This window comes from Vicugna pacos, chromosome 3 (assembly GCF_048564905.1).
Source record: "Vicugna pacos chromosome 3, VicPac4, whole genome shotgun sequence".
NCBI lineage: Eukaryota > Metazoa > Chordata > Mammalia > Artiodactyla > Camelidae > Vicugna > Vicugna pacos.
This window is the reverse complement of record NC_132989.1, coordinates 219,215-230,617: the sequence shown is the minus strand read 5'-3', so window position 1 is coordinate 230,617 and position 11,403 is coordinate 219,215. Positions and strand designations below refer to the sequence as shown.

The following is an 11,403-nucleotide window of genomic DNA, read 5'->3' as shown; positions in this document are numbered from 1 at the left end:
ATCAACCATCCCTCGGGATAGTTACTATCATTCCAGTTTTGCAGATTAAGAAACGGGCTGAAAGAGATGGGGGCTGGGTTTGGGTGCACAGTTAATTTAAGTGCCGCTGGGCCCCTCACTTCCCATTGCCTGAAGGCACCTTAATCCCCACTGGGACCCCTGCGGTCCCCTGACCGCCCAGCACCCTGATCAAAGGGCCCCTGCGGGAGTGGGAACCCCTCTGATTGTGGAGAGTTCCCTGCCCCAAGATGCCATGCATCAGCAGGCTCCCGCTCACCCCAGGTTAACGTCTCCCCAGCTGTGCAGTCTCCAGACCCGCTTCCCTCCCTGCCAGGCACTCCCGTCCTTACCACCGAGTGTACTGCAGGAATTCAGGCACAGGGATGCCCAAAGCAACACGAGCCCACCGGCTGTACAAACAGCACACTCCCAGCCCCACGTGGGTTCCGAGGGGACAGTAGGCGTCCTCAGCCTTCATGTGTCTAAGACAATCTTCTTCTTCAGCTGGAGGTTATAGAGAAAAGAAAGGTCCAAAACATAGTTCGGTGAGGAATTCCTCCAAGGACCTGACTCCAGAGTCTACAACTCGTTGTACCTACCCCTGTACTTGGGCTGAAGGTGGATTATTGATCAGTACAACCCCCGGTGGCCCAGCTCCTCGGCTTGGCTGCCCAGAGGGGGCTGGGGGAATGCGTAAGGCCAGGGCACTCAGGAAGAGCACAGGGGACCTGACCTCCCCTCTCCACACTTGTAAACCCTTCCCCAAATCTCAAGGCATCGGACAGAGTGCAGCCACCACAATAAAGAGATGCTCCCATCTCTTCACTCACTCCTGTCGGTTCACTTACATGCTGAGCATCCAATGGGTCCCAGGACATGACACATAGGATTGCAGATGGGACAGGCTTGGTCCTTCCCCCTGGACCCTGTTCAATCTGATGGAAGAATGATCACTCATAAAGAGTTTCTCAAAATTATACAGAGACCAAAGACCAACTGCAGAGTGAACCAAATTTAAAAATATATATGAAGATCCCCCAGTCTCCCCGACTAAGGTTAACAGCATAAAGCAAAAAGATCTTGCCTTTGATCACCAAGGAATTTGTCACCCCCTCTCAGGTGGAAAGGACAGTTATTCTTTGAGCAGGACACCGAAGTGCTCCATCGGATTGGACCAGGGCATCTACATTCATTCAGCAAATGTGTATAAGCTCCTACTACGTACGGGAATCTCCTAACTAGACCGTTCCCAAGGCTCTCGGGCTTTATCAGCCAACAAAATAGACATGACTCTCCACCACAGGGGGCTCAGAGTTTTAGCAGAGGAAATAGGCAGCATGTTGGGGGTAGAAAGAGCTTGGAAAAATTAAAAAAAAACGAGTGCTATGAGCAAACTCGGGTGATGGCAATGTGGTGGGAGGCAGGCAGGAGGGAATAGGCAATCCTGGCAGATCTCACGGAGTAATGAACTTGAAGCAGAATAGATCCGGAGGAAGAAGGAAAAGCCGGAGCCAGAGGCCCCCAGAGTGAAGGGGAGAGTGTGGGCAGAGAGGCAGAGCACGCCGTGTCCTGAGGCCTATGTGACGACTTTGGCTCCTAATGACATGGTGACACGTTTACTGAGTTTTGAGGGGAGGGGTGATGTAGTCCAACTTATGCTTTTGTGTTTGTATTTTGTGGGGGGAGGTAATTTATTTATTTTAATGAAGGTGCTAGGGATTGAACCCAGGATCTCATACATTCTAAGCATGTGTCCTACCACTGAGCTACACCCACCCCTTCAATGTATCCTTTTACCGGCTCCCAATGACTCTGTGTGGATGAGAGATTGTAGGAAAGAAAAGATGGAGACAGGAGGCTATTGGTGTCCAGGAAGGGCTGAAGGTGGCTTTTAGGAGGGCGGGGAGCAGGGAGCAGGTGTTTAATGAAGACAGAGTATCAAGAATTTTCTAACAAGCTGGATTTGCTGTCTGTGTGTGTGAGAGAAAGAGAGAGAAGGAACATTTTTCCAACATCTGGACCTGGACAATGAGAGGGATGTCCTCTCCACCCACAGTGGATGGGACAAGGTGGGGCTGAGCAGGTGGAAAGGGGCTGGTATCAGCTCAGTTTTCAATGTCATGGTTAAGGGGTGAATTACATATTGCCAGAGAAATGCCTAATAGGTAGAGGAGTTTGTTTTCTTTTTCTTTTTAACATTTAAAAAATAAAATTTAAATGTATTAATTGTATTATGTGAATGATTTGGGAATTTTATTTCATGCCAAGGTATATGTTATATATAGTCAAATGGAAAATATACCAGAAAAGTGGAGAAATGAGGGCTTTCACATAAACTGACTGTCCATAACGTAGGTAAAATTTCAATAAAACCAGTCTTCAGTGTTACATAAAAATAAATGAAAAAGGACAATGTTGATGTATCATTATTTCATGTTACATAATAGCCCCAAACAAACACACTGTTTAACTATGAGACTTGTAGAAATACTATTCGTTTTAGTCACAGAAATACAGAAATGAAGGAAGGTTCTAAGGTAGAATAAGCATCTTAGTGGAAGTAATTCAGATTTGAGCATTTTACATGATATATATATTTACTGATACAAAATTTGGAAAAGTAATTACATAGTAGAACATATGTATGAATGTGAAAGCAAGATGAATGAAAGAAAAAGAATGTGAGTCTCAGGGATAAAGGTCCAGACGGAAAGGGCAAATCAGGGAGTTTTGGAGAAATCGAGAAATTGATGGCATGCCAATTTCCAAGGCTGGGTTGCTTCCATCAAAGGAATAGCAGAGAGAGAGATGAGAGGCACAGGAACCAACCCTGGGGTACACCCATAGTATATGTATGGAAAAAAGAGGAGACATTGGCAAAGGACCAGCCAGTAGACCAAAAGCAGAAAGCAGACAGAGTGATGGGCTTGAGTCTGAGTGAAGCAGGAACACGGGGGAGGAGGGATGGAAGAGCTGGGTCAAATGCTGCCGAGAGTCCAAGCATGATGAGGACTGAAAATTGACCACTATATTTAGCAATGTGGGGTCACTGATGGCCTTGACAGGGCAGTTTCCATAGAGCGAGGGATCAGGCGAAAAGCCAGAGTGGGTGTAAAAGGGGATGGCTCAAGAGAAGATGCAGACAGTGAGTTTAAACAACTCCTTAAAGATTTGCAGCAAAGACACAGGGTGGCAATTGGTGGGGGTGAATTAGGGTCAAGGAGTGCTGTTGGTTTCTTTTAAGAAGATGGACGTTTATATACTGATGGGTGCCAACTAGCAGGAGAACAAAATAGATGAGGCAGTGAAAGAGAGGATGGTTTTGGGAGTGACAACCCAGAGAAGATGGGAGGGATGGGGCCCCGGGGACTTTTGGAGGAAATGACTTTCGATGCCACTTGTAATAAGAGGTGGGGCACCGAGAGTGAGGTCACAGACATCAGTAGGTGAGCGGATGTGCTGGGAGTTGCTTGTGAAGTTTCTCTTCTGTTGGCTTGTTTGCTTGTTCAAAGTAGAAAAGTAACCTTATCAGCTGAGGGACGAGGAGGAAGAAAGAGTTACTGGAGCAATGAGAAGAAAATAAGAAAGAGATTTCCAGGGAGAATGGGACAGTGAAAAGAGCAGGGGGAGACGGGGAAGTGCGCTCCCAGAAAGTTACATTTTCTCTTTGACGTCCCCAAATGTGTGATGTGTGATTGCCCTTCCTGCTGTCTACGAAATAAAAATTAAGTATGGTTCAGAGGAAATGCTATTTCATTCTAAGAGGCTGCCTGTTTCTCAGGAATGGTCATCTTAAACTGCAAATATTATAAAAAATGTTGAAAAGATGAACCTGTGTACCTAAAATCCCCTATTTTCTATTAATCTGGTTACTATTTAGTACTCCTATCAATAACACATAACCAATACTGCCATGATGGAGGTACATCGATGCTTAAAAGGAAATGAGATCTGTATCCTTTTCCTAAATTCCATGGCTTTCTTAATATGCAGTTCCCCTTGGAATTTAGGAATGTCTGGTATAAGAAGTGAGAAAGAGTTTGAGAAAATCCCGGCTCAGAATTACACAGCACAACCGCATCTCAGAAGTATATACAGCTATAAAGAATTTTAGAAGCAGAAACCCGTAACTACTCTTAAAGACTTTTGCAAACCTGGGCCTGTCTGATGTTTCCAAACTGGAAAGGAACTCCAATTACTTGCCTGGTACCGGGACCAGAGGCTGGCCAGCCTTTTCTGTAAAAGCGAGAGAGTAAATATTTTCAGTTTTGCAGATCAATTTGTTGTAACCATGCAGGTCTGCAATAAGAAAGCTAAGAACACTGGGAGAAAGGAAACAAATGGGCATGCCCACACTCTCCCTTCCACTCAGGGCAGCTTCTCTGTGGTGGGGAGCTTTGCCAAAATCACTTGCTCCTTTGTTTCCATTGGTTTCTTTGTTTCCACCTTATTGCTCAAGCTCAGAACTTCAGGTGGGCCTGGTCCTTCAGCATCCATGCAGAGAGGAGGCTGAGCGGGGATGGGAACCCCACCTGATGGAGAAGAGAGATTGCTGGGAGGGACACTGCGGTGGCCACCATGACAGGAGACAATCACACCTTCCGTGGTAAAAGGGAACGAAGACAAGTGAGGGACACAGCAGTGGGACCCTAGTTCGCCTGCCAGGCTTGCTCTCCCTCCATGACCACCCTGGGGGCCTGGGGGGTTGTTGGGCTTCAGCTACGGTGGTTAGGCTGAAGGGACTCAATATAAAGGACACTCCACCTCCTCACTAGTTTCCAAACGCTGCCTCTCTAATTCCACACTCTGAGTTTCTGGAGCTCAGCTGGAAGAATACATGATCAGGCCAGACCCAGAGCCAAAGCCACACACGACAGGGGTCACGTGGGGCTGTAACCCCATGCTCAGTGGTCGGGGACTCCTTGCAAATCTGCAGAAATCCCTGTCCTGCTTCATACCTGGGAGAAACCCCACATCTCCTCCTGCTCTGTCTATTCTTCTCTTGAGGCTATTGTCCTGGAGGGATGCAGAGTCCTTGAACCTTGGTAAGGACTCTTAAGCAGCCTGTTCAATAAAACAAATTATGCACTTTTTCACATTTGCCAGTTTTTTGATTCCAGAAAGGCTGTGGGACTCTTTCTCACTGTCTCCTGTGCCCCCACCACTTGGTGGCCCTCTGCTCATGGAAACACGATTTCCCAAAACTGCACCCTTCCTCCCAGCTGGTCAGAGGGGAGTGTCCCACAAAGACACAGGTGTTTGTGAGGATCCTTTCCACAACAGAAAGCCTACTCCTGGAGCTACGGACAGGGATCTGGTCTCCTGAGCCTCTCAGCTCTAATTCAAAGCCTAAACTGGGGGCCCCGAACATTGCTGAATGAATTCCTGAGTCACCTGTGCTGGAGGGGCCTGATTTTTCTTTCCAGGAATGGAGGTAGCACAGCTTCCATTTTCAGGGCTGACATTGACGATGGATCTAGTTCCCCCCACTGCACCGCAGGAAGGAGAGGCCCTTCCATCCCACAGCTCGGAAACCCAGCCCAGGGGAGTTCTGAAGCAGTGCATCGCTGCCAGGTCCAGCATCCCTGCAGAGTGGCCTCTACCCCTGAGTGAGCCCCTTCCCAGGGCCTTTCCTGCCTCGACACGACCACACCCTGGGCTGTGCCAGAGCTGTGGGGCTCTGCGTGTCCAGGGCACACAGGTGGGACCTGAACCAGGTGTCCCCTGGGCCTCAAGGGGGAGAGGTCTGCCTCTGCATCAGGGGAAGGTGACTCCACATGGCTGGCAGGACACTCTCAATATGGACCTCCAAGAGCCCTGGGAGCAGTTTCCCTGCAGGTGTTAAGAGCCATCATCAGGAGGGCAGGCCCCTCTTTGTGCAGACCATCCCGCAGTGCTGGGCCCACGTGTTGGCCACAGAAATCTACATGCCCCCAGGATACCCCAAGCAACCTCACAACTTCGTCACTTGGTGATCTGAGTACCATGGGCTCCTTGGCCATCCCATGAGGGTGGTCCTTGCAGGCATGGTCTCCAGGTTCTCCCGTTGAGAAATCCCCCTGGGTTTCTGTGGTCACAGAGCACACACCAGAAGATTCTAGTCCTGCAGTGACCCCAACAGCAGTCAACTCCCCTGTGCATGTCCAGGGACAAATGAAAGCATTTTATTGCCAGGAACCGTGATGAACCAGGGGGTGGGAATCCATACTAAGTTCAGGATCCTGGTAACTCACTCTGCACCCCAAAAAGCAACCATGAGAAATGTGTGTATTGGGATGTCTGTGCCCCTAGAAGAGCTGTACCTGAGGGCTCCTGGGACCCTCCAGTCCCTCTCAAGGTTCTCAGAGCCTGGGTCTAAATTTCTATCTCCCTCCTTTGGTGTACGGCCACCTGTGTCTCGTGGTCACGGGTCACTTTATTGCATGACTTGGCATGTTCTTAGTGCTCGTCCTCTACCCCTGCACTAGACTCCCAAGATGTTCCCACTGATCCTTGGCTCCCTGGGTGGGTCAGGGGGCCCTAAGTCTGCACCCTTCACTCTCCTCCTCTACCCCCACCTCTGGGGCTACCCCTAGGTGGACTTGGAGGTGTTTGTAAATGAGTCTTACACAAGGACATTCCAGGACCCCACCCCCGGGAAGCACACCTGCTCCCTTCTCTGAAGAGGACCCCACAGCCCCACATTGCCTCCCAGGGGTCTACTCAGGACACAGTCCCCCAGTTCTGGGCAAGGCATCTCCCTGGAATCCTTGCTTCCAGGAAAAGTCTCTGTCTTTCTTCAGAGTTTAAAGTTGTTCCCATGTCCCTGACCACCAAGGTGCTCAGCACAGACCCTTCAGTGACCTGGAGAGACAAGGAAGGTATGTGGCCACAGGTCTCTCAGGACATACCTGCTGGGACTCCAGGCCAAAGGGCCGTCCTTCTGCCTTCTCAGGTGTGGCTCCCGTGGTACCTTTTTGCAGGGGGCCCAAACAGGGAGTGTGGACCAAAGCAGTTCATGGGGCTCTCTGGGCAGGGAAGACGTGGGCCAGGCGGCCTTGCCTGGTTTCCCTGCTGGGCAACTCTGAAAACCCCCGCTCCTCTGGCTGTGGCTGGCGGCCCCCCAAACCTCAGGGCGGGGCTCTTTCTCTCAGTCTCCACTGACTCCAAAGCCACGCTGGCGCTGGCGAGGGGAAAGAGCTTTCTTGCCCTCTTGTGCCCAAGTTGCCACAGGTGGATGCTGCGGGGAGCTGGAGAGAGAGGTAGCACTTGCTTAGATGTGAGTGGTAAAACAATTTGGCATCCTGTCAATGAGCCTTAAACATTGGAAAGAGGGCTTTCCCGGGAAAGCTGGAAGTTACTTTCAGTAACTTGTCTAAAGATTTCTTTTTTTTTTTCCCCTTAAAGACTCAAAACTTTTCCCAGGTCATTCCTGGTATGGACCATTATCCAGGGATCAATCAGGAAATGCAGGAGGAGAGGGGTGGGGGTGGGGGAGAGGGGAGGGTAGATCAGAGCCCACGGAGAGGAGATGCCCCTCCCAGGAGCCACACACTGGGCAGTGGCTGCTGGCATCCAGCTCTCCTGTTCTCAGGCCCATTTCATCTTCGGGGTGTTTCCAAAAAAACAATGGTGGAAGGGCCATGGAGGACACCTAGACCTTCCAGAATAGACAGGGGGAGCAGAGTCACCATGCTGGCCCTGGGCTTGGAGACAGACCTGCACTGGAGACCACAGGCTTCTGAGAAGCCAGTTTCAAATAAAGGCAGTATGCGCTGGAATACCCGGTTCGAGCGAGTGCTTCATCATAGACATGTTATTTACATAGTTCTCACCACGAAACTCTGTGTTCCCATCACGCTACATGAATGATGGCTTCAACACACATTCATTTCTGAGATGTGAACAAGTGTAGAGCCGCTCTTTCATCCAGCATATTGGGCATGGTTACACCTAGGAACACTTACCAAGATTTCTCAGCAAGAGCCAATTTCGAAATAAAGGCAGTTTGCACAGAAAAAGCCTGTTGGAGTGAGGGCTTCCCCATAAACATTTAAGTTATATAGTTCCCCTCACCATGAAATGCTGTTCCCAACATGCTACATGCATGAAGGCTTCGACACACATTCAGTTCTAAGCTGTTAGCATGTGGAGAGCCGCTCTTTCATTCAGCACAAAAGGCATGGTTACACCCAGGAAGATTTACCCAGATTTCTCAGCTGGTTCCTTCAGCCAGATTCAAAATAAAGGCAGTTTGTAGTGGGAAAGCCTGTTGGAGCGTGTTCAGAGCTGTTTCGGGCTCTGTCCCAGCTGGAGGGTGCAAACCCCAACCTCCAGAAAGAGGGACCAGCACCCCACCCGCCAGGTGGTGTTGCCTTTGTTGGGGAACAGTGATCTTTGGGTTAGATATTTTGTGGCTCTCTCTAAAAACTGCTTTGACTTAAGTTTGCATCCTAGTCACCAGTTCCAGGGCAAAAGAAAAAGCATACCCTACACCCCTTTGCACTTAAATCTTCCCAAAAGAGCAAATATTTGCCCATGAAAATACCAGCTGCTCTTCTAAGGCCCCCTAAATACCCAGCAGTGTGGGCGGTGCACTCTTGATCAGGGACAGGAGGAGAGGGAACAGCGGTCCTCCGGCAGGCTTGGCCTGGTGTGGCAGCTGCGCTGTGGGTGCGTGGTGGGGAGGGCATGCAGGGAATCCTGTTTGAGGGGCCTCTGTGCATGCCTGCATTATGGTCTGAGGTTTCATACAAAGGCTCCAGGCATCCTAACTGGTCAGATACAGCCCCCACCCTCGGGATGGAGCCACCAGGAGCTAAATACCTGTAACAGGGACAGTGCCTGGTGTGGGGAGAGGTCATGGGACGCTCCGGGGGCAGGGGAGGTGGTGCTGGGGAAGGCAGGGGATGCAGTGAAGGGTGGAGGGAGCAGGGTCCTTTGCTTGGGGGTGAGAGTTCTTTGGGAGACCACAGAGCATGGCACAAACCATCCCCAACCCATACCCCAAATTCCTAGCCCCGCCAACACAGGGGCTGCTCTGCACCCTCTCACCGTGGCTCTCCTGTAAGACCGCACGCAACCCGGCATCTGTCGCCCTGCCCTACCTCCCCTCGTGGGACAGATACCGTCTTCTTGGAAACTGCCTAGCAGCGCGCATTCAAGGCCGGCAGCGGGCCTGTCGAATCTGCACTTCAGGTGCCCTACCTGGCCAGCAGTGCGTGCCTGGGCTCAGTCTTCTATCTTGCCCACCGGCAGCCTCGGTCCACGTCCGGTGCAAGCGGAGGCCGCAGAGCCCAGGCTGAGCCCCGGACACAGACAGGTGACGGTGCCCCCGCCGCCCCGCCGCCCCGCCCACTAGTGGCAGCACCGCCCCAGCCTCCGGCCGGCACCAGCTACAGGTGAGGACGTCCGCGCGGCCCCACCCGCTCCGGCCCCGCCCAGCTGTTCCATAAGCCTCCCCCAAGCCCCCGTCCAGGCCGCGCCCTGGCCCCCATTGGCTCCGCAAGTTCTGCCCTCGCTCGTCTAGCCTCGGGAGGACGCAGACGCAAGCGCTAGGGGAGGGCCCCGCGGTGTTACCATGGCTACAGGCGCCACGCTCCGCGCGGGCCTGCGAGCGCTTCTGGGGCGGGCAGCGGGCTCCGGAAGTTTGCAGCTTCCCGGGACCATGGTGGTGCTTGCTGCTGGGGATGGCGGCTTGCTCGGCCGGGCGACTAGTTCTGGCGTCGTCAGTCGGTGGCCGACATCCTTTCTGGGGCGGAGTCCCACAGATGGTAAATGTACGGCCGCGCCATTGGCGGGGCCAGTGGACATGGACCGGGGTGGGATCCGGGTTGGTGTGGCGGCCGGGGAGGGGCGGTGGTGCCGGGGAGCGGGTTGGGGCGGGGGGGACAGGGCTAGGGAACAGCCTCGGGCTTTCCTTCCCCTCAGGCCTTGGGGCTGGGACCGTGAGTCCGGGTAGCCCTGCGTGGCCGTGGCCTCCCAGAACCCCCGGGAAGGTCAGGTGGAGGACCCGTCTTTTATGAAGCGCGGCCTTACCCGGGTTTTGAAGAGCCCCAGAATCAGATGTTGGAATAGGGTGGTTTATCAGCCTTGTTTATCTGCAGGGAAATTTCAGTTCCATCCAGATGTTGGCTCCTTCGGTAAAACTCAGGAATAAGACAAGGGTCAGTGCCAATTAACAGTTATCTATGGCTTGGCCCAAAATAGACTGTGCGGGGTGTAGAGATGGTAGATGGGCCCTCCCTCTCAAGGTTGGTAGTCTTCTGGGATTAGAGGCCCCAGTTGGAGATTACATCCTCATCTGCAGTAATGGAGGTTGTGGGAAACATTAGCACAGAGAAGGGAGGGGTGTGGCTGCGGTAACTCATTAAAGAAGCGAGGACCCTTGCCTGGCTCTTGTGTAGGAGAGTCTCGCCTAGGGTAGGGCAGCAGTTATCAAAGTGTGTCCGAGGCCCCTGAGATGCAAGAATATTTCCGTAGAAACGCCGGGAAGTCACCTGCCTTTTGCACACTCTTGCACTCCCGAGTTTCCTGTGGGGTTTTCCATGGAAAACCTGGTCTGTGATATCACAAAACAGGTAATGTAGAGGCAGATAGAATTCAGCTCTCACCAGTCCAAAAGAGATTTGCAGAAATTAAAATCACTGCTATTCCTCTCATTAATGATTTTTGTTTAGAAAAATATACTTATTTTTTGCTTAAGAGTATTAATGGTATCATGTAGTAGGTTGTTATTATTTTTAAGTGAACTCATAAGCATTTTTTAAAGTTCTTATTTAACTTCTAACACAGGAACTATTGATAGATTTAACCCACATAAACAGCAGCCTTTTGGAGTCCTCAGTAATAAAGTGTGTACAGGGGTCTGTAGGCCAAGAAGTTTGAGAGCCCCTGGAGAACGGATGCTCAGGTACTAGTCAAGTGCTTAGCGTTGTTAGACAGATGCCAAGATGTCTTCTGCATGTGCTCCCGGACTCGAAATAATTGGCCACACGGAGATCGGTGGGCAGTGCCTCCACTGTACAAACCAGAAGCTGCTGAACGTGTCTTGAGTCTAGGCCATGGGCTGTGCAGGGGTTCCCGTTGTATCTGTTCTATCTAAGCCGGGATTCCTGTGCAGAGACCTGGCCCTGAAGACCCGCTCTCCTTTGCTCCCTGCCAGGTACATTCTGTGTGATGCCAACCATCCAGAGGGTTTCAGCCTCCATAGGGGCATCTGTATCCACATCGCCTTCCTCCTGAAGACCCTGTTGAAAATGGAGGAGTCGGTGCTGGTGCTACCCCCTTGGGGCCGCCTCTACCATTGGCAGAGCCTGGACATCCACCAGGTCCGGATTCCCTGGTCTGACTTTTTTGATCTCTCAAGTCTCAACAGAAACACCCTTGACACTGAGTACGAACAATTCATTGCAGGTCAGATGG

The 11,403-nt window shown here is 51.5% G+C and overlaps 1 long non-coding RNA gene across 1 annotated transcript; it reads right to left on the bottom strand.

Annotated features, from left to right (window-relative positions):
- Nucleotides 1–293: 293 nt before the first annotated feature.
- LOC140690489 (uncharacterized) lies at nt 294–7,130 on the bottom strand. Its single transcript, XR_012065798.1, has 4 exons — nt 6,891–7,130; nt 4,155–4,236; nt 849–935; nt 294–504 (listed from the first exon to the last, which is right to left on the bottom strand). It is a non-coding gene; the product is annotated as an uncharacterized lncRNA (long non-coding RNA).
- Between the last annotated feature and the right edge of the window lie 4,273 nt (nt 7,131–11,403).